General features: G+C 42.8%; 1 long non-coding RNA gene across 1 annotated transcript; it reads left to right on the top strand.

Moving 5' to 3' along the window:
* The first annotated feature begins 7,618 nt into the window (after positions 1 to 7,618).
* On the top strand, positions 7,619 to 12,289 carry LOC140528658 (uncharacterized). Its single transcript, XR_011975244.1, has 2 exons — positions 7,619 to 11,028; positions 11,340 to 12,289. It is a non-coding gene; the product is annotated as an uncharacterized lncRNA (long non-coding RNA).
* The last annotated feature ends 14,041 nt before the right edge of the window (positions 12,290 to 26,330 follow it).

Raw genomic sequence — 26,330 nt, 5'->3', positions numbered from 1 at the left:
CCAGAGGAGCAAGTTAAGGGAAAGACGATACAAAAGCTGTTTCCCTCTAGCCGTGGGGTCATGGCTATTTTTAACTACTTGTTATCTGTATTACCCCTTTTCAGCTCTTCTAGATTCTTTTTCTCTTCCTTCCTGAGCCCTGAGAACCCATGTTTGAAGAATCTGAATAGGAAGGAGGTTGATATTGTAGCTGGTTCAGTGTTTAGAATCCCGTTCTCTTCCTGATTGAATAGATTGTGGTAACCCGAAGCTGGATTAAAATGTTCCTGATCTCATGGTTTCCCTTTTTCAAGTATAGCATGACCACAGGCTAGATCATGTCACAGACCTCAGCCTCTTTCTTTTATTTCAGACTTTATGCAAGTGCTCCCTTCTATGACCCTTTCTTTCCCCCTTTCCTCCCTTTCTTTCTCTTCCCATTATCATTCCACCCCCACCAAAAAACCCACCAGTTATCAAAGGGTCAGATATGAGACCCCAATGCAGGAGTTCTTAACCTGGGATCTGTAAACTTGTTTAATATTTCGATAACTAAATTTCAATATTAGTGGCTCCCTTTGGAACCCTATGTATTTTATTTTACTTTAAAATACATTATTAGGTGTATTTAATTATAAAAATATTAAAACATTAATGCTAAAAAGCATTACTCTGAGAAGGGGTCTATAGGTTTCCCCAGACTGCCAAAAGGGCCCTTGCTACAAAACAAACAAACAAACAAACAAAGAACATTGAAGATTCTTTCATTCATGGCTCAGTTCCTCTCCTGCTCTGGTCAAGTGGATCATTCTGCTCTTCACCCTCTCTGATCTCCTTTGGGAGGGAATTTGCCTTTGTGGAACAATAACTGTTTTAGACCCTCATAATCACTCTGGCCCTGGTACCTTTTCTCCTTTTCCTAATACTTTTCTATTTCCAGGAAATATAATTGGGACTACCAAGACACTTCTACGAAAAGCCAAAGTGACCAGGAACCTCTTGCCAGTTTCTCTAGAAAGCAAACAATAACAAAAATATAACTGGGAAATTTAGGATTGTATTCTTTAAATTTTAAAAAGGATGGTGACAATAGGTGGAGAACAGAATTTTATTTTTCTTGTTTAAGAGAGAATATTCCAATTTCCGTTTTTGTTGTTGTTCATGCAGTGGTCTGGTTAGCAAATAATCTCAGGTCTTCCTGACTCCAGGCTCTATCCACTGAGCTACCTAGCTACCTCCTTTTCATCTTGGATCCTTTGGAATTGCCTTGGGTTATTGTCTTGATCAGGATAGCTAAGTCTTTCCTAGCTGATCATCCTTACAATATTACTGTTACTATGTGCAGGGTTCTGGTTCTGCTCACCTGACTTTGCATGCATTCATCTAAGTATTCCCAGGCTTTTTCTGAAATCATGCTGCTCTGCATTTCTTATAGCATGATCATATTCCATCACAATCATCATATACCACAGCTTGTTCAGCCATTCCCCAATTGATGGGCATCCCCTCCATTTCTAATTATTTGACACCGTAAAAAGAACTGCTATAAATATTTTTGTGCAAATAGGTCCTTTTCTCTTTCCTTTGATTTCTTAGGGATACAGATCAAGTACTGGTATTGCTGGGTCAAAGGGTATACATGATTTTATAGCCCGTTGGGTATAGTTCCAAACTGTTCTCCAGAACGGTTAGAATAATTCACAACTCCACCAACAATGCACTAGCATCCTAGTTTGTCCACATCCCCTCCAGCATTTGTCATTTTCCTTTTCTGTCATGTTAGCCAGTCTGATGGGTGTGAGGTGGTATCTTGGAGTTGTTTTCATCTTCATTTCCATAATCAGTAGTGATTTAGAACATTTTTTCATATGACTGTTGATAGCTTTGATTTCTTCTTCATTAGCAGATAATCTCAAAACCTCAGTATAACCTCAAAACCTCAGGAGGAAGTATATACTTTGCTTGCAGTGGAGGTTAGAGGTAGTGTCATTCTGTTGAAGCAACTTCTGTTGAAGTACATTCTGAGTACTAGGTCTGATTCTTAGCTATATAACTATAGGCAAGTCATTTTACTTTTCTGGACCTCATTATTGTTCATCAGGAAAATAAGAAGGTTGAATTTCTAAGACCAAACTTGACACTGCCTTTCCAAAAGGATTAATATTTCGGATACCTGAGGGTGGAAGCACCTTTTTCCAGAAGATAGTGGGCTTTGCCCCCTGGGTATTATATGGATAGTTATAACCATCCAAAAACCTGTTTTGTTTTGTTATTTAAAAGAATGGGTCTCCCTGATTTGCCCAGGTTGGAAATACAAGGGCTATTCACAGCCTCCTTAGGCAACATGGTGGCACCCTTCATGTCCAAAGGGTTCCACCAATTTGTGTCAGCCTTAGTGTGGTCACTCAACTGACTTTGCCCACTGTAACTCAAGAAATCTACCAACTTTAATGCTAGTAGTGCCTTTCCTGTGTCGATTATCTCCAATTTGTCTTTCCTATATTTTGTTCACACATAATTGCTTGCATGTTATCTCCCCTGTGAGATTCTGAGCTCTTTGAGAACAAGGACTGTTTTTTGTCTTTCTTGGTATCCCCAGTGCTTCACAAAGTGCCTGGTATATAGTAGGCACTTATTAAATGCTTGTTGACTTACACCCTCAGTCTCCTCAGTAGTAGGCATTACAGGTATGTATAGGCCTACTGACTTCCTACACTCTCTTGAGAGAGAGAGGGAGTCATGAGGAATAAACAGTAGTCTGAGTTCTGGGATACAACCACTATAATGCTGCCTGTCTCATCAAGGACATCCTTTCTTTTAAATTGGAGTGTTTGGGGGGTAGTTCTGGGGCAAAAGTCACATGGGGTAAGCATCTATTCCACTTTATTTAAATGTATGTTATTTTAAAAACCTTGACTGCAAAGTCTTTGAGAGTCTTAGGGGCAGCTAGGTGGCCCAGAGGATAGAGTGCAAGTTCAAATACAGATTCAGACACTTACTAGCTGAGGGACCCTAAGCAAGTCTCTTAGTCAGCCTCAATTTCCTCATGGGAAAATTTTAATTTCCTGAGCTAAAATGGGGATAAAAATAGCACCTATTCATAGGATTGTTGTGAAGATCAATGAAATATTTGTAAAGCATTTAGCACAGTTCCTAACATACAGTAAGCATTTAATAAATTCTTGATCCTCCTCCCCCTGCAACTCCCTACCTCCTGAACATAGAGACTGAGAAGGAAGGGAAGAGTGACATTGTCTGACTTTCTTGACAACTCATTTGGATATATCAGCCTTATAGGAGAATTAACATTGAGTGCTTACGTATAAATTATCTACAGCAAATTTGTAATCTCAGGCTCATTTCTTCATGGTGACTGACAAGGTACTCAGGACTACAGAGTCCTTTTAATGTCAACCTGGAATTATATTGCAGAACCATGAAATCTATGTTTAGAACAAATATGAATGGTTTTTGTGTTATGGATTTAAAAAAAAATTGTCCATGCTACTACCCTATGAACCATTAAGTGAATTATTTTGAGAAATGGATATGGTGTTCAGTGTCTCTCAAATCTCTGAAGGCAATTGATATTAGAAGAAGAAAGTATTGAATTACTATTAGATAATATATATTGCAACTGCTGAAGTTTATTGGATATCTCCTCTATACAAGGCACTGTACAAATTAAGAAATTTATAATCCATAATCCTAGAGGGAAAATCATTGATATACACAGATAACTATAATACCAAATGGATATGGAAAGATGACATAAAGTAGGTATGAAGTGTTTTTGGAGTATGAATATAGGGCTATGGAAATCACCTCTGGTTGGGATAATTGGGGAAAACTGACCTTTTAAATGTGTTTTGAAACATGGGTAGGATTTTTTAAAAAATTTGTTGATGCCTTTTTTTCCACATCACATTCATTTCTGAATATATCTTTCCCCCAGCCCATACCCACTGAACTATCCCTGACAAAGCAAAACTAGTCACAGCTGACATTTTTATGTAACCCCCGCCCCCTTTGTGTTTGCAAATTGGGTTCCCCTATGGATTCAAAGGTACTCTTGGGTTCACTATCCTAAAACTATAGTTCACAGGCTCTTACCATGTACTTACCTTTAATAGTTAGCCAATAGACAGAATAAGTTCATAGTCAAGGCATTTACTAAGATGGCACCAAAACATTCCCTCTATAAATATAGTGTCAGCAGGAGAAATGGGCACATACAAAGAGTACACTGGTCACAAAGCATATCCATAATGTGCTTCAGCACCTCAGGGCTCTCATCTCCTTCCTCCTCTTGTGATATCTTCTTGCTGCTTCTCCCTGGGCACAACATCTCTGCTAAGTTAGACTCCCAACAACCAGGGTTAATTGTCCCTTGCATCCACACTTGGTTCTCCCATCTGCTGCCAGGGCTTAGAATTCTTGGAGCTCTCTCTCCTGATTCTCCCAGTGAATGTGGTGTCTCCTGTGGGGCAAGTATCTCTATTGCAGTTTGCTCTTATCTGGCCTTTTTTTTTAATACCTCAACTGAGTTACGTAAGAGAAACCAACTCTCTCTACTACATTTTGGATATTCCACATGATGGGAAGGATTTTGAGAGGCAGAGACAACAAGTGATCAGAGAAGGACATATTTCAGGCAAAGGGCAGAGCATGACGACAAAGACCCAGAGTTGGTAAAAGGCAAAGAAGGAATCAGTAGATCTTTAACTAAGCAACAAATGTGTGCAAAGCTGCTGCACTATATTAAGGGTAGGGAGCATAGATTCTACAGGAGACGTGGATCGGGCCCTCATGGAACTTTCAGTCCAATAGAGTGGCATGTGTGCCTACAACTAGAATACAAAATACCACATGAATCACATTTTAGTTGGTTTTTAAAGGGTGGGTAGGACTTTAAGCAGACTTAGGGAGGATCTGGGAGGAAAGACATTCCAGGCCCAAGGTGCAAGGTTAGCCAAGAAAAAAGGCAGTAAAGTACAGGGTGTGTAGGGAGGAGGACTGTCCTGTCATTTTTGTTTCCCAGAGTGCACAATGCCTGGCACATAGTAGATGTGGAATACTCCACTTTGAAAGAATATGAGATATAGCTATCTCAGTGGCACCAGGCAAAAAAAAGTCTGAACTTTATCCTGTGGACAATAGAGAACCACCCAGCCCCCATCTTTGGCCCCTGACTCAGCCCCACCTCTGGCCTCCATCTTTGCCCCCAGGACCGTCTCCAATATTCTGGAACCAATCCACCTCACTCTGCCCCCTCCTGCCTTCTGGCATTCCCCTAGGCCTTATCTCTACTGAGAGGTAAGTCTCTTGGGTGTTGCAGGATACAACATTCTTCCAACCACAAGGTCAGACTTCAAGGTAGGGCCTTGAATAGTGTAATCAACCGCTTTCTTCCTCTAACCACTGATAATCTGCTTGGATTTATTCCTCAGTAACTAGCATATTCCTCCTACCCTTTCACCTTCTCCCCAGCCCAGGGCTGCCAGTGTACAAACCCCATTTTTCCATCCTCATCTATTTACTGATGTTTACTGTTTACTCGCATCTCTCCCCTCAACCTTACCTCCCTCCCCACTCCCAAATATTCCTCCTCCAGATCTACCTGCCCCTTCTACTTTATTCTCTGGAAGGCCTGCTCCAATAATTAGTAAACTTGCTTTAATCTTAAATCATTAGCTTCCTCACTCCTTGTATCTTCTAGCACACTTTGCGACTTGGCTCTCCTGATAACATGGCATCAGTAGCTAATCTTTACAGTACTGCTTGCATTTTTCCTTAGACTTCACTGGTCATGGTAGGCAAATTGAAATACAAGAGTATTCATTTCATACAAGAGTATTCATTTCTGCTTTCATATTCTCCCTCTGCCATTATCCCTCAGCAACCTCCCCTCCTTTGATGTTCACAATATTTGAATTTATCACCCAGTCTGGATCCAGTTGGCCATTATCTATTCATTTCCAGGATATTCTCCTTCCTTTTTCAATGATTTCAGCAGAGCATCTTCCCCTCCCAGACTGCCTCTTTTGTTAAACTAGGCCATCTTTTGCCTCCATTCTTACCTAGCCTTTAACTACTGAATGAGTGTTGCCTCAGACAAACTGAGATCTGAGAAAGATCTAGTTTAAAAAGGCCAAAGCCCCCACTGCATCCTGGGCTATTGCCAGTCATCCTGTCATTGGACTCTGACGACTCTGGAGGAGAAAGTGAGACTGATGATTGCATAGCCATGTCTCACTTAAATCCAATTTGGTTGCAAGTCAGGACATCAATCTCCTAATGTCATTGGTCCTTTTTGAGAATGAACAACCAATAGCAATGAGTTTAGTAACTAACTCACAGCCTTTCCATCCTGACTCCTTGCCCTGATCCAAGATATTTCTGTTCCCTCAAATGTCCTAACTTCTCAAATTTTCAGTCAACTCAATTACCATGAACTATCTATCCCTCCTCTTCACCTCAGCTACACACAGACATAATCATATCCTTGATCTTGCCATCAACCATAAGTGTTTTTTTACCTCCATACTCATGAACTCTGAAATTCTTTTATCTTATGGTTTTTTATCCTGCCATCTTTTCCTTCTGCTTTCTAACCCCTATCCTTGTTTTTCCTCCTCACTGTGACCTCCCATGCCTCCACCCTTCAGTTCTTTCACAGGCTATCATCCCTGCACTGATAGGAAGTAAATTCAACTCAACTCTAGCCTCCACATTAAATCCCTTGCCCCCTTTTCCTATTACCAATCACATCTTGACAAACCCCAGTCTTGAATTACCTCCATGATCTACCACCTTCACTCTTATGATAATGAACAGAACTGGAGAAAATCACAAAACTAGATCCAGCACAAATTTCCATAATCTCAACTAGACCCTTGTTGCATCAAGACACCTTCTTAACTCATTCATTATATCATTCACTACAGCCTCTATTCCAGATCCTTTATCGAGCCTCACCCTTCTCCCCACTCTCTCAGCTGAAGCCCTCACCTGATATTTCACAAAAAAAAAAAAAAGTGAGGCCATTCACCCAGAACTGTCTCTTTTTCCCCTCTTCTTCATCTCACAACACTCAAACATCTTTCCCCCCACTATCTCCTTCTTCATTCTGCTCTCAGATAGAGTTGGCCCTTCTCTTTGTCAAGACAAACACCAGTCCATGTACTCTTGATCCCATACCCTCCACTGTCTTTCACTATCAACTCCACTATCATCTTCAGTCTTATCTTCAATCTCTCCTGGCAGTCATCTCCAGTCATCCTGATCTATGGCTTGCCACTGCACCCAGATGGCTCCAGAGGAGAAAGTGAGGCTGATGACTTTGCACATCCCTCCCTCACTTAAATCCAATTCACTTTCAAGTCATGGCATCATTTTCCTGCTGTCATGGTCCTCTTCAAGAATGAAGGACAAGCAACTATCTCTCCCTATCTACTGGCTCCTTCCCTCTTACCTAAAAACATGCTCATGTCTCCCCCATCCTTAAAAAAAACTGGCATTTCATCCAACTTAATCCCCCTAACTATCATCTTATATCTCTCTGCTCTGATAGCTGCTTCTTATTGTTCAGTCATTTTTCAGTCATGTCCAACTCTTCATGACCCCATTTAAAGTTTTCTAGGCAAAGATACTGGAGTGGTTTGCCATTTTCAGGATCAAATATAACAAGCACTATTTGGCATTTTATAACCTGGCTCCTTCCTATATGCCCTTCCAATCTTGTAACTTTTTGCTCCCCTCCAATCCAGCTATATTGACCTATTTGCTGTTCCTCAAACATGGAATTCCATTTAGTGTCTTCTTGCTTTGCATTGGGCATCCCTAGTGCCTAGAATTCTCTCCCTCCTCACCTCTACCTCTAGACTTCTCTGGCTTCCTTCAAGACCATCCTTGCCACTGATCTCTGCAAAGTGTCTTCAGGATCCAAACCAATATTTCCCTTCTTTCCCCAACTGCCAGGTTATATGGCAAGAGGAGGTTATCCCCCAGGAGTTCAAGGATGCCTCCATTGTCTGTCTCTATAAAGGTAAAGGGAATAGATTGTCCTGCAACAATCACAGGGGATGTCTCTCTTAGTCATTGCTAGCAATATTCTCACTAGAGTCCTCCTTAATAGGTTGATCCTTCACCTGGAAGATGGTCACATACCTAAGAGTCAGTGTGGCTTCAGAAAGGGCCGAGGAACAGTCAATATGGTGTTTGCTGCTCAACAACTCCAGGAGAAATGCCAGGAGCAGAACAGAGGTCTATACACAATGTTTGTAGATCTGACTAAGGCCTTTGACACTGTTAGTCGTGAGGGCTTATGGAAAATTATGTCAATATTTGGTTGCCTGGAGAAGTTCATCAATATTGTACGTCAATTTCATGATGGCATGTTTGCCCAGGTTCTGGATAATGGACAATGCTCTCGTGCCTTCCCAGTCACCAATGGAGTAAAACAGATCTGTGTGCTTGCTCCCATGCTTTTTAGCATGATGTTTTCAGCCATGTTGACAAATGCTTTCAATGAGGATGAACACAGCATCAAAGTCAACTACCATACTGATGGCAAGTTCTTCAATCTGAAAAGATAACAAGTCAAGACCAAAGTGGAGGAAGTGTTGGTGCATGATTTTCTGTTTGCAGATGATTGTGCACTCAGTGCAGCCTCTGAAGCTGACATGCAACAAAGGATGGATCAATTCTCTGCTGCCTGTGCTAATTTTGGCTTAATAATTAACACCTCAAGAAAACACAGGTGCTCCATCAGCCACCACCACACCCTCCATACATGGAACCATCAGTTACAACAAATGGAGAAATTTTGTATGCTGTGGATAAGTTCACTTACCTTGGTAGTGTACTTTCCAGGGATGTACACATTGACAATGAGGTTTATGCATGCATTGGCAGAGCTAACTCAGTGTTTGGGAGGTTCCGAAGAAAAGTTTGGGAGAGAAGAGGTGTTAGACTAACTACCAAACTGAAGATCTACAGAGCCATTGTGCTGACCTCATTGTTATATGCTTGTGAAACATGGACAATCTGCTAGCGCCATGCCAGGAAACTGCACTGCTTCCATTTGAACTGTCTTAGGAAGATTCTGACCATCACCTGGCACGATAAGGTACCAGACACTGAAGTCCTTGCTTGAACTGAACTGCCAAGCATTCAAACTATGCTTCAGAGAGCCAGCTCCGATGGGCTAGACACATTGTTCAAATGCAAAATGTACACTTGCCAAAAAGACTATTTTATGGAGAACTCACATGGGGCAGGCAATCACATGGTGGTCAGAAGAAGTGATACAAGGATACTCTCAAGGTCTCTCTTAAGAAGTTTGACTGTGCAATATGGGAGACACTGGCACAGGACTGTTCATCATGGCGTGCCCACATCAGAAAGGATGCTGTGCTCTGTGAGCAAAGCAGAATTGAGACAGCACAAAGTAAACACAGGATGTACAAATTTGGGATATCTACCCCAAATATTCACACAGACTCTCTGTGCCCAATCTGTGGTAGAGCATTCCAAGCTTGTATTGGTCTCATCAGCCACAGTTGGACACACTGAAATTTCACTTTATCATGGTGATGTCATTTTGGTCCTCTTCAAAGACGAAGGACAACAACCAACCAACCAAATTTCCATTTATCCTTTGTGCACCTTGTATGTATGTAGTTGTTAACATTCTGTCTCCCTCAGTAGAATGTGAGATCCTTGAGGGGAAGGAACATGCTTTTTGCCATTCTTTGTATCCTTAGCCCTTAGCCCAGTGCCTAGCACACAGTAAGCGTTCACTAGATGCTCATTGATTCACTGACTGACTGAGTGACTAATTGTCCAAGGTTTTTTGAGCTGAGGCATAGGAAGACAAAAATCAGAGAATGTCTGGTGGTAATATGAAGCATAGAGCAGCTAGGGAGTATGGTGGATAGAGTACTGGGCCTGGAGACATTTTTATAAAAATTAATGCTAAAAATCATCTTTACATATAATTGGAAAAAAAAACTATTAAAAATTTTTTTAAAAGAAGACTCATCTTCATGAGTTCAAATCTGGCCCCAGACACCTACTGTGTCTGTGTGACCCTGGGCAAGTCACTTAACCTTATCTGCCTCAGTTTCTTACCTGTAAAATGAGCTGGAGAAGGAAATGACAAACCACTCTAGTCTCTTTGCCAAGAAAACCCCAAATAGGATCACAAAGAGTCAGACACAATTAAAAAATATGAAGAATGCAATTGGGGAAGAGAGCTGGGAATGCTTTTTAGGGGTTGATTTGCAATCATCCAGGTCAGTGTTAATGAGGATTTTATTACAGTATTTGCCATGGGAATGGAGAAGAGGCATGGATGCCTGTGATATTGCAGTTGAAATCAATATTATATATAATTAATTAGAAGAGATGAAGGATGGGGGATAGTCAGAGATCATAATAGACTCCTAAGGTCTGGACCTGGAAGATGATTTAGAAATCACCTAATTCAACCTTCTCATTTTACAAATAAGGAAATAGCTACAGAGACAATAAAGTGACTTATCCATAGTCATACAGCCAGTTAAGGCCTGAGGAAAGATTCAAATGCAACTCCCTCCTGACTTCAAATCAAGTCCCTTTTCCCATACATTTCCTTTCCCTTCATAATGAGATCAGTTTGGGATATGTGTGTGGATTTGCTTGTTTTCTTGAGGTGTTGCTGGAATATCCAGGTGGAGATAACCTGTAGACAGTTGGAAATGTGGGTCTAGAGTTCAGGAGGAGCACCAGGTCATCCACACAGAGGCTGTGGGGAAGCCTCTTCTGCAAGTGCAGAAGAGCTAGGCAGAATGTAGAAAGCAAACCTAAGAGAGCCAGGGACAGAACCTAGGAAAAACACCCTCGTAAAGGGGTCAGAAGATGAGGCCCTACAGAGAGTGACACCATTTTCCCAACCAGGGCTTTAACAGAGAATAATTCAGCCTTTGTTTTTTCCTCCCCTAAGAATGAAACCTATGTGGAAAAGTACACAGATCCTGCAGAGAGCAGAGAACGAACAACGGAACGGTGGGCAGAGCTTCCTTCATCTCTTTAGAGACATTGCCTTTAAGATTCTATGATCTGGGATTGGAGGGGTAGGATATTGCCCCAGAAATGTATTCCCTAAACCCTAGAGAGAAGGTGGAAACCAAAGTCCACATCCGAGGTGTGAAGATGGATTACCCAACTACAAACACACCAGCTGTTTTTACAAAAGGAGTGTTGTGTTTGGTGAAATCTGTTAACAATGGCTTCCATACAGGTAGGAGGAAACTGAGGCCTAGACAGAAGGGGAATAGTAGGAAAAGCATCTGATTGTTTTCTGTTTTATTCCCCAGAGTTTGGTACTGTAGCAAGCAACTGAGCTTCTCTGGAAAGACAGATCGGAGGGGATTCATTTCATTGAGCCTATCTCTGCAAAGGATTTCCAGGATCCAAAGCAAGTCTTCCCTCCTTTCCTCCCTACTGCCTCTGGCCCAGCACATTTATGTTTTCATGGAGCTTGCTGGTCCTATCCCGCCCCTCTCCCACCCCCCCACCCTCCACCCCTGTTTGCCTTTTGGTGGCCTTCTGGAGGTCTTCCAGGCTGAGTGTAAAACAAATCAGAAACACCAGGGTCAGAGGGAAAGCTTTGTGTGGGTCCAAGCCAGGAAGCACCAGTCACAAACAGCTAACCACTCAGGCCTCTAGGCAACAAGAGGCTGCCTTTCCCCAACCTCCCCTTTTGCCTCCCCCTGCTGCTGTCCATTTGGTCACCAACTGAAAATACCCAGCAGACTGGCCAGTGCTCCTCATGTGACCTGGGCATGGTCAGTAGCAGTACCAACTGCTCTGCTTTGGCACTAGATCATGTACTGGGGCAGAAATCAGAGCAAGGGCTGGCCCTGTGCCTCACACCAACCTCACCAGAAAGGACAAAATGATCAAGCAGCTGCTGCAGGGAGCAAAACCAGGACATTCCTAGCCACCGTCATCTTCAGGTTAGGTGGCGGCTCAGATGGCTAGCCTAAGTTCAGGAAACATTCACATTCCCCTTAAACCTCACCTGCCTGCCTCCTGCTTCAAGAAAAAGCTGAGAAGATCAACTGTAGCCAGGAGTGCATGAGATTACTTGTTCTGTTTGCATTTTTTTTAGGCATCATGGAAATGTACTAAGCCTGCCTTGTAAAATCCCAGAATCTCTGATCCTCTGAAATGTATAAGAGAGTAGGGGGAACCCACAACTATGCTCTATTTTGTATTAGTTATTTATTTGTTTCAGAGTAGCATAAATAATACTTCTACTGTCACTACCACTGCTTCTACTGCTACCTCTAGTACTGCTACTGCTACTAACAATAACAACATTCATATAGTGCTTTAAGTGTCTGTGCTTTTACACATGCTATCTCATTTTATCTTCACAATAACCTGTGAGGTAGGTGCTATTATTATCCTCATTTATTACAAATAAGGAAACTGATGCTGAGAAAGATGAAGTGATTTGCCCAGAGTCCACATAACTTAGTATCTAAGGCTGGATTTGAACTTGAGTCTTCCTGACTCCAAATCCAATACTCTATCCTTTGACACGCTGGCTATCCCACATTCTATGCATAAGACTATATGTAATCTCATTTGAACTTCACACAACCCTGTGTTGTATACAGTGCAAACATTACTCTTCCTACTTTGCAGATGAAGGAGCTGAGAGAAGTGAAAGGGACTTATTCAAGGTTATACATTGCCACTGGGTACAGAGCAAGAACTGGAGAAAGAAAGAGATGGAAATGTGCTTGGGGTAGGGGTTGACATAGATGCTACTATTTATGCCTTTAGCCAGTAATCCCAAAGGCCCTGTGGGATTTAGCCTATGAAAAAGTCTCCAGTGACCCCAGATTCCTCCTGGCCTTGGATAGATAAAGGATGCCCTCTGTTAAGTAGGGTGGAATTAAGGCTCTTGCTATTAGTATAAGCAATTCAGCTTGACTGTGGTCCTCTTTTGTGGTGAACTGAACAGTTATTGATCATCTGCAGTCTCTGAGATTACCTTCATTTTTGTTCTTTGTTCCTTTGAGGAACACAAAGGGTAGCAGGGCTGGTCAGAGGGATTCTGAATGCTCTGAACCCTGACATAGTCGGGAAAGGGGGCAAGAAATGGCCTTATAATCTCAGGGCATGGTTTCATGTCATAATCACCCTCGTCAGTTCATTTCATCTGTGTCTGCCACATTATACCAAGATGCTTGTGAGCCTAGCTTGTTTTATCATGGACAGACTTACACCAGCCCTTGCTCCCATCCCATAATCTACTTTTGAGAAAAAAGACTATATTTTGCCTGATTATATTGTCTATGGGAGTGTAGGGAGATGTTCCTTCCCTTACCACTCTTGTCCATGTGCCTTTTATTTAAATATTCCTCACAACTCAAGCTAGGCACCTGTTAAAAATAATTTAAATTAAAAAAAATACATAGCTCACATTTACAGAATACAGTAGGGTCATATATGTAAGTAATCACCCTTGTGATGTCATTCGTCCTCTTCCAATGAAGGAAGAACAACAAACAAATATTAAGGTTTGCAAATGTAACACTCCCTTGGGGTTCACTCACTGGTAGGTTGGATCCCCAGAGGGGCAGCTGTTACCTTTGGTTCTAGAAGTAATCTTGTGGTTGGCTAGCCTATTAATACTGTAGCACATGAGCCCCCACTGGTGTGCTTCCTATTAACAATCGATCAGTACACTCAGTTCTTAGCAAAAAAAAATTTACTCAAATGACATAGCAAGAACAGTAATTACAAAACATTTTCTCTCAAACTTGGATGCACTCTCCCACAAATACATTCTGTCATGGTAGAGAGTGAGCATGAAGTTACAGTACAATGGTAGTAATGCACACACACAGGGAACACATTTGACTTAGACAACTCATAATTTTTTAATTACAGGACATTAAGTTCCTTTGTCTTTAGAGCATCCCCATGAATTTCACTGTACGTTGTGATGTCTGTGACAGCAAGGATCACTCCACTGATAGACTGGGCAGTCTAACCTCAGGGTATGGCATCTCATCTGGATGAGAGGCTTGCTCTTCAAGAATCATGGTGTCTCTGTTGGATAGGTTAATCTACTGTAGGACTGGGCCAAGTAGATCACTCAGTCACTGGACTGGCTCCTCATTAAACATGATTGCTACCAGACTGGACCAAGTAGGTCACTCCGCTGAATGCTGGCTCTTCACAAAATGTGGTATTTCTATTGGATAGGTTGATCCACTGTTCTCATCCTTCATTGGCAGCTATAACCTCTACTAACTACCTCCAGACTCTGGTTTAACTGAGTCAGTGTGCCCTTTTCAGCTGGAGTGCTATGGAGTTCTTTCAGAAAGGGCTGAGATCCTTAGTAGGAAAGTGGCAGCTATCTCTTCCCTTTGAGTCCCCCTGGGTGGACTTCACCTCTGAGATTTGTCATCTCCCAGAGAAGACATGGGAAAGGTATAGTCATTTATTTAAGAAACTGAGGCCTAGTTTGCAATTCTTGTCCATGGTCACATAGCATCAGATTCAGGCACTGAACCCAGATCTTCTTACCCCAAGCCCAGTGATTTTCCCATAATGGAAAGAAAACAGGGGAAACTAGTAAAATCTTGATTTGGGGGATTGTAAACTCAATATGACTCAATGTGATTAAGTCCAAGAAAGCTAATGTGATCTTAGGTTGCATTTAGAAGGGCATAATGTTTAAGAATACTTCTACTTCTGCCCTGGTCAGACCACATCTAGGATTTTGTGTTCAGCTTGGGGTGTCCCATTTTAGGAAGGGCATTATATGTTAGAGAATACTTGGAGAAGGACAGTCAGCGTGGTGAAAGATCTCTGATTCCTAACTATATTTGTAAAGCACTAGGTGCTAGGCACTGCACTAAGCAGTTTGCAATTTTTATCTCATTTAATCCTTACAACAACCCTGGGAGATAGGTGCTATTATTATCCCATTTTATAGATGGTAAAACTGAGATCAATAGAGATTAAATGACTTGCCTAGGGTCACACAGCTAGCAAGAGTCTGAGGCTGGATTTGAAATCGGGTCTCCTTGATTTCAGGTCCAGAGTCCTATGTGCTGCTCTGCCTAGCTGACCCAAAAAAGGATGGGTAGAAGAAACAGGATATTTAGTCTTGAAAGGAGAAGACTTAAGGGGAACATGAGAACTCTCTACAAGTATTTGAAAGGGTATCATGTTGAGAAGAGACAAGACTTTCTTTGCTTGGTGCCAAAAGGCAGAACTAGGAACAATGGGTAGAAATTAAAGAGACAGGGTTAGGGGCAGCTAAGTGGTGTAATGGATAGAGTACTGACCCTGGAGTCATGAGGACCTGAGTTCAAATCCAGTCTCAGACACTTGACATTTACTGTGTGACCCTGGGCAAGTCACTTATCCCTAATTATCCCCCCAAAAAAGTGGGGAGAAAAGAGACAGCTTTAGAAGCCAGATGTCAGAAAAAAAAACTTCCTCTCAATTTGAGTTGCCCCAAAGAGGAATGGGTTACCTCCAAAGGTCATGGGTTCCTTCTTCCTGGAAGTCTTCAAGCACAAACCATTTGATCACTTTCCAGATATGTTTTTAAGAGAGGATTCTTGTTCAGGTGTAGGTTGAATTTCTTGGTATTGTGGTCTGACAGTCTCTACTCCTATTGAACTGGTAGACTACAGTAAGATACTTCTGTTTAAGAGTCCTGGAGTACAAGAAAGAGTCCCAGTATAGGAAAGAGGATACCAATTCAGGCAGCAATAATTCAGGCCAGAGCTGGTGGGGCTGGACACCCCCTGGTGCCAGTCTGGGATAGTGCAAGTAGGGCTATATGTGACCAGAGCAGAGCTGCCTGCCACATAGAAGCTCACATTTATGTGATGCTTTCTAGTTCCCAAAGTGCTTTAATTATGTTACTTAATTTCAGCCTCATACCAGATAGGAATTCTCCAGTTTGGAATAGTTGGAAAGAGCACTGGATCTTAATTCAGATTTTTACTACCTGTGTAACCTTGGGTAAGCTGAGGCTCTTTGAGCCTGTTTCTTCATTTCTATGTATTGATACTGAATTGGCCTGGTGGGCACATCCCATAGAATATTTTCAGAGTTGTCACTCCTGATTCTAGTTGACAACACGGGAGCTTTGGGGCCTTCCTCTAGCCATGTGGTGACACAACTTGGAAAGGACTTTGCACTTGGGTATGACATAACCAATCCCAACTGGTCTAAGACTCCACTAGGTGAGTTCATTCCTGGGCTCTTGGTTTCCTTTTCAGTGCTTTTGTGTTTGGCCTTTCCTCATCATAATCTTCAGATTTCTATCGGAAGATGAATGTGTTCAGGCTCACAGGAGACCCCGTGAACTTGAGAGGTTCTGGGTCCCATTGGATTGGAGCTGAATGGAGGTGGGGAAGGAATCCTTCCTGACAATAGGCCACATTGTTGATGGCAGCAAGCCTTCCTGACCACATTCTTTTGAGAGGATGACTACTGACAAGAATTGGCCCAAACCTGACCAGTTTACCAGTACATTGGTATCAAGTGTGGTTTGGACAGTCCAGAACCACGTTGAGATGTAAAAGGCCTAATTAGCAGTCATGCAAATTGCTTTATCCTCTGTTGAAGTTTAAGTATCTGCCTCCCAGAAGACCATAAAAGTGGTTATAAGTTAAGTTAATGAATTCTATTTTAAATTGTTCCATTAATGAATACTATGAATCCTTTATGTTGAATATTTTTTCTGTGTGTAGAAATAAATTACCTGTCCTCTACTGGATTCATTGAGGACCTTTTTACTTCCTCTTTTCCTTTCAGGGAAACCTTCAATGTTGTTTTTGTCCTTTGTTTTCAAAGAGAACCAAAATGATGTCATCATGATAAAGTGAAGTTTCAGTGTGTCCGACTGTGGCTGATCAGACCAATATGAGCTCGGAATGCTCTACCACAGGTTGGGCACAGATAGTCTGTGTGAATATTTGGGGTGGTTACTCCAAATTTGTGCATCCTATGTTTACTTTGTGCTGTCTCAGTTCTGCTTTGCTCACAGAGCACAGCACCCTTTCTGATGTGGGCATGCAATGATGAACAATCCTGTGCCAGTGTCTCCCACGTTACACAGTCAAATCCAAAGTTCTTGAGAGAGACCTTGAGAATGTCCTTCTATTGCTTCTTCTGACCACCATGTGATTGCCTGCCCCATGTGAGTTCTCCATAAAATAGTCTTTTTGGCAAGTGTACATTTTGCATTCAGACAACTTGGCCAGCTCATGGGAGTTGCATTCTCTGAAGCATAGTTTGAATGCTTGGCAGTTCAGCTCAAGGAAGGACTTCAGTGTCTGGTACCTTATCGTGCCAGGTGATCCTCAGAATCTTCCTAAGACAGTTCAAATGGAAGCGATTCAATTTCCTGGCATGGTGCTAGTAGACTGTCCATGTTTCACAAGCATATAACAATGAGGTCAGCACAATGGCTCTGTAGACCTTCAGTTTGGTAGTCAGTCTAATACCTCTTCTCTCCCAAACTTATAACCAAGCTACAAGCAAAAAGGTAGGGGTTTAATAAATCTAAGAGTATAAGAAAAGAATCCCTAACTCTCCTTAATAGAGGCAGGCTCCTTGGGACTGACGCAGGTCCAAATCACATGCCTGGGTACAGAATAAGGAATGACCACAGTCCTCCATCCCTCAAGCAGCATTTTCTCAATGTCAAGCAGCAATCTCTCAAGATTAGATTTAAAAAGAACACAGATTTAAAAAACACAGGTCTTTTGACTCCATATTCAGCGTTCTTTCCACTGTAATAGACTATAAACTCCTGAGGGCAAGGATTGTTTTGGTTTTTTCTTTGAACCCTAGCACCTGGCAACTGTAGCCTGCCCATTTGAGAAAGATTAGATAAGAATTTGCTGAATTGAAATGTACTCACCATAGCTCACAGTTTGGTGTAATGGAAGGAAGACTGGATTTGGAGTCTATGGTCCTGGATTCAAGTCTAGCCCTACTACTCTGGCAAGACACATTATCTCTCTCAGTCTCAGTTTCTGCAGCTGTAATAAGATGAGTTTGGCCTAGATGATCTCTAAATACCCTTCTGGCTCTGACTTTGCAATCCTATGACTAATGAGGCTTTGCAACATTCAGGCCTATAAGGAAATTAAAATCATTTAATAAAATTATTGGAATTCACAAATAGTAGTAGTTACTAGAAGGGCAGAAGGGAATAAACATGTACATGGTACCTAATATGCACCAGGCACTGTGCTAAACCTGGGAGGTAGGTGCTGTTATTATCCCCATTTTATAGTTGAGGAGACTGAAGCAAACAGAGGTTAAGTGACTTGCCCAGGGTAAAACAGTTAGTAAATGTCTAAGGCTGGATTTGAACTCAGATCTCCCTGAGTGTGTTCTACCCACTGCACCTTCTAGAAGACAAAAACAAATGCCATCCCAGTACCTAGGATCCTCAGGACCCCAGGCAGGAAGTTAAGATGACAATATACCAGACCACTTCCATGAGTCCAGGGCTTGATTGAGACATCCTGAGTTTGATGTGGTTCAACAAGTTGAACATGTGGAAGGTCCATTGTCCTGCCTAGAACTGGACAAAGAATGAGACCTTTTGTCTACAGTTATTTCTAAAGGTCAGAGATTGGATGTATTGGAGCAGAAGGAGATGAGAGCAGATATCCTAGGAAATAGTGGAAAGAATGCTGAGTTTGGAGACAGAAGGCCTGGGATCAAATCCTGAGTCTTCCATGTATTATTTATGTGACCCTGGACAAGTCTGGAGCTGAGACTCCTCATTTTTCTTTCTGGGAAGCAGATCCCATTACCCTCTGGGAGCTCTGTCCTGTGCCTCTTGCAGAGTAGATAACCAGGATTTTCACTTTCAGCCCAGTCTCTGGAGCCAAAGGCTAGAAGGGACCTTAGAAATCATAACCACCTCATTTTACAGATGAGAAAACTGAGGTACAGACAGATTAAGTAACTTGTTCAGGATCACACAGTTAATGAGTACCTGAGGTAGGATTTGAACCACTTGCTTCCTGACTCTTAGTCTAGTACCCTATTCTATATCACAGGGTTCCAGAACCAAACATAATTTGAGATATAGACATGGAAACTTCAACTTAGTCCTGAATTAGACCAGACATGGAGTTGAGGAGCCAGGTTTCCCATAAAGGAGGCAGAAACAATGGGTCTGTTCCATCCACACATATACCCCCCTTTCCCATTCCCTCTCCTCACCCCCTACCTCATTCCAAGGGATGCCAGCCTGAGGTTTATTCTTTGCACTGACGTATCCTGGGAGAGAGAAGTCACTTGACCCCAGGGCACATACCAGGCTGATGCCACCATCAAGAATAGGACCCAGAAATCCAGGCGCCCAGTTCTTTGCATTAATCATACATTCCCCAGAATTAGAAGTATGAGACTTTAGAGTCTTGGAGGGGGGAGGGAGAAAAGAGCATAGGGTAAAAGACAAATTGACACACAGAAAAGGGAAATCTTATTAGATTAGAAAAATCCCACACAAGGCCTTTGAATATCAACTCTCATCCTCTCCCCTACAACCCACTACTCCTCCACATCAGGTCTTGGTTTGGGCTTCTGTCATCCATGCCCCCATCCTTCTATCCTAGCCTAGGCTCTGCTGGCTCCTGGTACACACACACGCACACACACACACACACATATGGGTGCATATCTATGTAGGGAAGTGTAATTTAGAAATAAAGATTTCTGGGAGAGGGTGACCTAATTGAAGGCTAAGGAATTGAAAAACTGAAAAACAGCTGGGAAACATGGTCAGACAATGGAATACAGCAACCCAGGATAGGGGATAAAGCCAAGCTGTTTGTGGGATGAATGTGAATGAATGAAAAAGTATTTATTAAATTCTTACTATGTGCTAAGCACTGAAGATACAAACATGAAAGCAAAAACAATCCCTGATTTCAAGGAAGTTTCATTCTAAGAGAGGGAACACTATAAAAGGTATTGGTGGCCAGGGAAAGGCTTTTGGGGCTGAAAGTTATAAGGAACTGGAGTTGAGGCAGAGGTAGCAAGGCTGTGGAGAAGAAGACTGGGGTGGAGAGAGTGAAGTTAACCTGAAATTGTGAGCTAAGAGCTGCCCAAGTTATCAGTAAGGGCATGGGAACTCAGGGTAGACATTCAAAAAATGAAAGGGCATGGTTTCTGGTTAGAGTGATGAAGAAACAAGGGGATAATTCCTGTTTCCTGAACCTTCCTGTCAGCCTCAGCTGTCTCTGACCCAAGAGGCTTGGCTTGCTCAGGGACTGGTCTTATTCAGAGCTAACCCACAGATAGTCAAGGCTAGACCAGACCTCACCAGTAATTGCAGCATGGTCCTAACTCTTGGTGTTAGAAAAGTCTTGAATAAAGAAAAAGAATGAGGAGGGGGAGGGGAAAAAAAGATTGGTAGGAGGTAGTATGAGCCCTCCTGGCTCTGTTAGGAGAGGAAAACCTGACCCCATATCAGGAAGCGAAGGGTTAAAGATGGGAGTGGGTTTGGCTAGATTTGGGGACCTATTTCTCTGGATTTTCCCTCTCTCCTCTGAGATGAGGAGGGGCCAGACTTTGGGGTTCTGAGATGCCTTTGTCAGGCATGGGCACCCTGCGGGCAAAAGCAGGCTGTGAGTGAAGGGGAGTACCAATGGGGTACTCCAATGTGGAAACTGTGATTTGGGCAAAGCATTGGTAAAAATGCAGAAGGGTCAGTTGTGTAGTTTGTTCAGACTGTGATCTTCCCCTGCCTGCCCACTGCCCAACAACCATCTCCCCTCATAGCTCCCACATGGGCATGTAGTGTTCAGCGCTGCCTTGTCAGAGGGCAGGAGCTAGGCAGCACTGCCACCTGCTGTCCAGGCCTCAGATACCCAGAGCTAGGATATCCAGAAACAGGAAAGCCATAGGGAATTGGGACAGCGGTTCTCTTTTGTGATGCCAAGACTTAAGGCCTTGTTTATGTTAAGAAGGATGGTTGTGCAAAAGTGCAGACTTCCATCCTCCCCTGGCTGTCTCCCCAGAGTGGGTATGAAGGTCCTGCCATCCTGGGTGAGGTAAAATAATAGGTGAGGGATTAGCCCTGTTTGCCTGGTTTGGCTTCTTTGTGAACCAGAGGGGAGAGGCAAACAGAGGGTGATAAGATGATTATTCTCTGGGGCCCTGGAGTAGGGAAGTCAGCACTTTGGATTCAGAGACAGGAAGGGGCCAGAGTGTATAGAAGACTCAGCTTGGAAAAAGGAAAAACCCAAGTTCAAATACCACCTCAAACACTCACTAGCTGTGTGACATTGGGCAAGTCACTTAAAGTCTCAGCCTCAGTTAACTCATCCACAAAATGGGGATAAAAACAGCACCTACCTCATGTAACTGTAGCAATTATTATTCCAGCTGCCTCCCCATGCGTTCATCATATTTTACATATCGTTCACTCTGGGGGCTGCTGAGAGGTTTCCTCTCTCCAACACCTGGAATGGGGGTGAGGAAAGTTCCCCATCTCCTGTTCTTGTTCTCCTACCCTCTTCCCACCCCAGTCTTTCGCTAATAGGTTTCCAAAATAAATTAAGAAACGAAAAACCAGTTATAACATGATAGTAAGAAGCCATTGAACCTTTTGATAAAACATGAGCCATCAAATCCCTACTACCTGTTAGCCACACTATCTCACCCTCCACCCTGGCCCCTACCAGTCCAGTGTGGTACACTGGATCAGAAATAGACCTTCATTCAAATCATAGCTAGGCTATTTACTTATGTGACCTTGGCAAGTAACTTAACCTCTCCAGGTCTCAGTTTCCTCCTCTGTATAATAAGAGATTTGAACTAGATAGATGATCCCTACAATCCATTCCAACTTTAATCATATGATTTCTAAGCTGGTGTTTACATGTCAAAGCTACCAAGGGGTTAGGATGGCTTTGCTCCAGGATACCCCAAATTTGGAGGGTGTTGTAAAGGTTTCCAATTCGTCAGCAAAAAGAAATAACAAAGTTTAGCATATAGTTAGTGAGAAAATTAGTTAAAATAAGAAGTTTGCCAGATGGCCTATTTCTTTGCCCCAGAGGAGTTCCTTCCCTCTCCCTCAAAAGCAGGTTCTCAGGGGATGTCCTAAGATTTCACCCATGGCTGAAGGTGTTCCGCACAGCCTGAGGGTATATTTTGTGCCACTAGGTCCAGGCCTTCAAATTGCTAGTTATAATGCTGAGCCCTGTGTCTTTTTATCCCTGGAATTCATCTCCTTTGAGTTAGGGCCTGGTGCCTCTTATTCCTGAGAAGCTCAGGACAGGGGCCCAGTGGGTCAGCCAAGGATGGGACCCTCAGTCCAGTAGGGTACTCTGATTATGTAGAATCTTGAACTGAGGAACAGGAGGAAAGGAGGGGTTTGGAGTCCCAATAAAGTTGTATTGTGTATGAATGTGCTCTGTGTATGTGAGTGTGTGTATATCCCCAAGGACCAGTGCAATAAAGTATAGGATGTGGGGGGCATCACCTTCGGTGTTTGTACTTTTAGAAAGAAAGGAGAAGCAGAGGCTTGAGCCCTCAACATTCCGCTTAGTGGTCTGGTATCCTGGGATTTTGCTTAACATTAGGGAGAATGTAATAATGTAATAAACGCTGGATTTTCCTTATAGAGTCCTGCCCTAGGGAGAAAGAGGGAATATTCTCTTGACTTTATATTAGAATGGTGTGATATCCTGGCCCAAGTGATACGGGAAAGACCATTGTATGGCTCTCTCCAGCCAAACTGCAGGGTCCCATTATGCCTTCTGGCCTTCCTGGCATCTTAAGTTAAACATGGAACAAAGTTTCTGGTTGTGACTGTTTTTGAGATTGGGCACACCTCATCTTGCACCCTAGCAGGGTCAAAACCAGTATCTTCTTGTCTCCTAGTCTCTATGTCAGAACTGAGAGGTCCTTAGAAAGTCATAGGAAGGGGATAAGTACAGTCAGAGAGATCTACCATACTCTTCCTAGCACCTTCTTATGATGGGGGCACAGAACATAAAAGCTTCCTTCCTTTCTATTGACCTGGTTCCACATCTCCATGACTGAGAAGTGTGCAAGCCTTCCGCAAAGCAGCCTGTTGAAATATTTTCATAATGCAAACCTTGGACAGTGTCTGGAAACCCAGACCACTGTTTCCACTCATCCCCACCTTTGAAAACTGTAAAATGTAAGCTATTCCTCTCACTGAGGTATGTGCATGACCCATTATCCTTTGGGGAACTCCCAATTCCTTTGTAGCATCTGCTCCATCCCAGGCTGAGAACCCTGACACAGGGACTAGTAACCAGGGCCCCATACGGTACTTTAGCGACTTTGGTCCTTCCTTTGAGATGCACAGAGATGACCAAACACTCACAGATTGTACAGGCCTTTCCCTCCTCACTTCCCATCAAAAATATAAGGGATATGCCTAAAGAACCTCAATTGTTCTTTGTCCTTCATTTCCCAGAAGGCTGCGCACAAACCCACAGTGTGATGACATCATCCAGTGTGTACTCTGTACATTTTTTTTCAATCATTATTATTATTTGGAGTCAGGGAGGCAAATCAAAGTTAAGTGACTTTGCCCAAGGTCACATAGGTAGTAAGTGTGTGAAGCTGGATTTGAGCTCAGGCCCTCCTGACTCCAGGGCCGGTGCTTTATCCACAGCTGCCCATCCCCCACCTTTTTTTGGGGGGTAGGTCTGCTCACAGACCTGCAGCAGAAACGTGGGCGGCAATGGAGGAGGACACTAAAGAAACTATCCAATACAATCAAGTGGTGTGGACATGGGGGTGCTAAGCTCTGTCATCCCATCTAGACCTGTAGACCAAGGCTCGTTGAGGGCAACAAGGACCTGAGTTCAAATTTCATCTTCATCTTTGCATCTCCAATGCTTAGAATGGAGTCTGGCTCATACAAAGTGCTTTATAAATGCTGTTGATTGATTGCCTAAACTCTAGACCATGATGATGGCCTGCAAGGTGTTGATGGAGGCTTCAGTATTATTCTGGCCATGAGAAGTCAATTACACCAAGCCTAATGGGGAATCTGGCTAGGCAGAATAGCTTCGTGTTGAATTTGAAATGACTGCATCTCTTTCCTACTATTTCAGGGATGATGAGACATTCAATGGATAATTTAGGTCAGTAAATTCCCCTGAAATCTAGGGAGAAGGAAGTAACTTGTGTGTAGGTGCAAGGAATGCTTATGACCTTGTTCATTTCCTTGTGATTTTCCTGCTCTTTTGTTTTAATTAAATAGTTTTTTGCTTTTTAATGCTTTTATTATATGTATGACTTTGAATTGTATTGAATTGCATGTTTTTTTATTGAATAGAATTGGTGGATTCAACTCACATTTTGAAACTGGATACTCCAACAGGACCTTGAGTGATGTTGCTAAGAGGAGTGCGAGTCAGTCAACGAATATTTATTAAGCACCTACTATGTTCCAGGCACTGTGTTAAGCCCTGAGGGTACAGAGAAGGTAAAAGACAGTCCGTACCCTCAAACAGGATAGTCTAATGGGGGACAACATGTAATCAACTATAGAATAAATAGGGAATAATCAAGAATTCTGAGGGTCAGGCTTCCTGTGGAAAGTAGAATAATGCCTGGGACTCAAAGGAACCCAGAGAAGTCAGGAGGGGGGGATGGGGAGGGAGAACATTCCAGGCACTGGGTGGTCCTTGTTATGTTTGTCTGTTCTCAAAGATGACCAAGATATTAGGAAGGTGATGCCATGACAGGCAAGTGAATTGGATATAAGTGAGGAAGGGCTGTTCAAAATCACCAGCCTCACTTTTTCCTCCTGAGCCATCTGGGTCCAGCGGCAAGACTGGGTACAGGCAGTGAAAAAATCCAGATTCAGGTGATGAAGGTCTTGTGTAAGGAACAGCAAAGAGGTCAGTGTCCCTGGATTGCTGTGTGCGCACGTGTGTGCGTGTGTGTGTGTGTGTGTGTGTGTGTGTGTGTGTGTGTGTTGAGGGGAAGTTAGTAAAAAGTTTGTAAAAGTAGAAGGGGGAGCCAAGTTGGGAAGTGATTTTAGGTGCCAACCAGAAGATTTTTGTGTTTGACCCTCAAGTTGATAGGGAGTCACTGGAGTTTATTGAGTTGGGTAGAGAGGATGACATGATCACATCTTTACTTTAGGAAGACAAATTTGACAGCTGAGTGGAGGACAGGTTGGAGTGGAGGGAGACTTGTGTCAGGGAGATCAACCAGCCAACTATCGCTATATTCTAAGCATGAGGTGATAGGGAGAAAGGGGGAATATGTGAGAGATGTTAAATGTTAAGTTTGTAAATGTAAAAATCAACAGACCTTGGCAATAAATTGGATATGGAGGATAAGAGATAATGGTGAGTTAAGGGTAACACCTAGGTTACCCTAGATGGTGGTACCTTAGACAAGAATGTGGAGATTTGAAAAAAGGTAGGGTTTGAGAAGAAAGAAAGTTCTGGGTATTTTGAGTTTAAGATGACTGCAGGATATCCATTTCAACAGGTGGTTTTAGATGTGAGACTGGAGGTTAGGGAAGAAGTTAGGTCTGAATAAGTAGATCTGAGAATTTTCAGCATAGAGATGATAATTGAATCTGTGAGAGTTGACGAGATGTGCAGTTGTTTTTCAGTTCTGTGGTCATTTGGGGTTTTCTTGGCAAAGATACTGGAGTGATTTACCATTTCCTTTTCCAGCTCATTTGACAGATGAGGAAACTGAAGCAAATAGGGTTAAGTGATTTGCCCAGGATCACACAGCTAGTAAGCGTCTGAGGTCAGATTTGAACTAAAAAAGATGAGTCTTTCTGGCACTCTTTCTATTACACCACAACCCAAGAGAAATAACATAGAGGGATAAGAGAAGAAGGCTGAGGACAGTCCTGGGGGGCAACCACCTTTATCAGGCGTGACCTGGACAAAGATTCTGCAAAGGAGACAAAGGGAAATCTTGAGTCCCTCCAAGGTGACCTTTCCCTTCACAACCTGATTACCGCCTTTTGTCAGGTGTTCTTCAGCTCACGAGACAAGTTCCCTGAACAAAATACTTTCTGCTTTTAGAGAAAATAGGTTGGGTGGGGGAAAGACAGGACAGAACTCTGCTCACCTGTTCATAAGATTTCTGATTAAAGCCTATTCAGCAAGACAGGGAGATGATAAGAATGTCCCCGACAGGGTTGGCCCAGGGCAAAATTGTGACATAGGAGAAGTCTATCACATGTGATGTGTCACCTTCCCTTTGAGAGCCTCTCCCTTTTCTCGACCCTGTACCTAGTGTCTCCAGGTTACTCACTGGAGATCCAA

The sequence above is a fragment of the Notamacropus eugenii genome, chromosome 2 (assembly GCF_028372415.1).
Source record: "Notamacropus eugenii isolate mMacEug1 chromosome 2, mMacEug1.pri_v2, whole genome shotgun sequence".
Taxonomy (NCBI): domain Eukaryota; kingdom Metazoa; phylum Chordata; class Mammalia; order Diprotodontia; family Macropodidae; genus Notamacropus; species Notamacropus eugenii.
This window is presented reverse-complemented; position numbering and strand designations above follow the sequence as displayed.